Source organism: Ranitomeya variabilis, chromosome 4, assembly GCF_051348905.1.
Source record: "Ranitomeya variabilis isolate aRanVar5 chromosome 4, aRanVar5.hap1, whole genome shotgun sequence".
Classification (NCBI taxonomy): domain Eukaryota; kingdom Metazoa; phylum Chordata; class Amphibia; order Anura; family Dendrobatidae; genus Ranitomeya; species Ranitomeya variabilis.
The window spans coordinates 757,553,989-757,555,437 of NC_135235.1; positions in this window are offsets into that span (position 1 = coordinate 757,553,989).

Genomic DNA, 1,449 nt, shown 5'->3' on the forward strand with positions numbered 1-1,449 from the left:
GTAGGAGGGCAACAAACCAGCAGCAGGACTGCTACCTCAGCCTTTGTGCGAGGAACAGGAGGAGCACTGCCAGAGCCCTGCAAAATGACCTCCAGAAGGCCACAAATGTGCATGTGTCTGCACAAACGGTTAGAAACCGACTCCATAAGGATGGTCTGAGTGCCCAACGTCCATAGATGGGGTTGTGCTCACAGCCCAACACCGTGCAGGATGCTTGGAATTTGCCACAGAACACCAGGATTTGCAAATTTGCCACTGGCGCCCTGTTCTCTTCACAGATGAAAGCAGGTTCACACTGAGTACATGTGAGACGTTACAGTCTGCAGACACCATGGACAGAGATCTGCTGCCTGCAATATCTTTCAGCATGACTGGTTTGGCAGTGGGTCGGTAATGGTGTGGGGTGGCATTTCTTTGGAGGGCCATACAGCCCTCCATGTGCTCGCCAGAGGTAGCCGGACCGCCATTAGGTACCAAGATGAGATCCTCAGACTCCTTGTGAGACCATATGCTGGTGCAGTTGGCCCTGGGTTCTGACTAATGCAGGACAATGCCAGACCTCATGTGGCTGGATGGTGTCAGCAGTTCCTGCAAGATGAAGGCATTGAAGCTATTGACTGGCCCGCCTGTTCCCCAGACCTGAATCTGATTGAACACATCTAGGACATCATGTCTCGCTCCATCCACCAACGTCACATTGCATCACAGACTGTCCAGGAGTTGGCGGATGCTTTAGTCCAGGTTTGGGAGGAGATCCCTCAGGAGACCATCCGCCGCCTCATCAGGAGCATGCCCAGGCATTGTAGGGAGGTCATACAGGCACGTGGAGGCCACACCCACTACTGTGCATCATTTCCTTGTGTTGAGGCATTTCCACTGAAGTTGGATCAGGCTGCAATTTGATTTTCCACTTTGATTTTGAGCATCATTCCAACTCCAGACCTCCATGGGATATTAGTTGTGATTTACATTGATCATTTTTACGTTTTACTGTTCTCAACGCATTTCACTATATAATGAAAATTGTCTCTTCAGAGAGGAAAAGGACTAGAACTCTAGTGCCACCTATTGGAAGTAGCAATCTAACAGTCAATGTCGACTCTTTATCGAGCCTTGTCACATGACTTAGGATAATAGCCAAACCAGAATCTCAATTTGCAGACACTGTGTTTCGGGGTACTGCCCCTCGTCAGTGCAAAGTGGAGATCTGGATTGGCTGATTGAGAAGCGTCTGACCGGGATCCATCTCCACTTTGCACTGACGAGGGGCAGTACCCTGAAACACTGTCTGCAAATTGAGATTTTGGTTTGGCTATTATCCTAAGTCATGTGACAAGGCTCGTTAAAGAGTTGACATTGACTGTTACGATTGCTACTTCCAAAAGGTGGCACTAGAGTTCTAGTCCTCTTCCTCTCTGAAAAGACAATTTGCATATTTCCCAGAGGAGC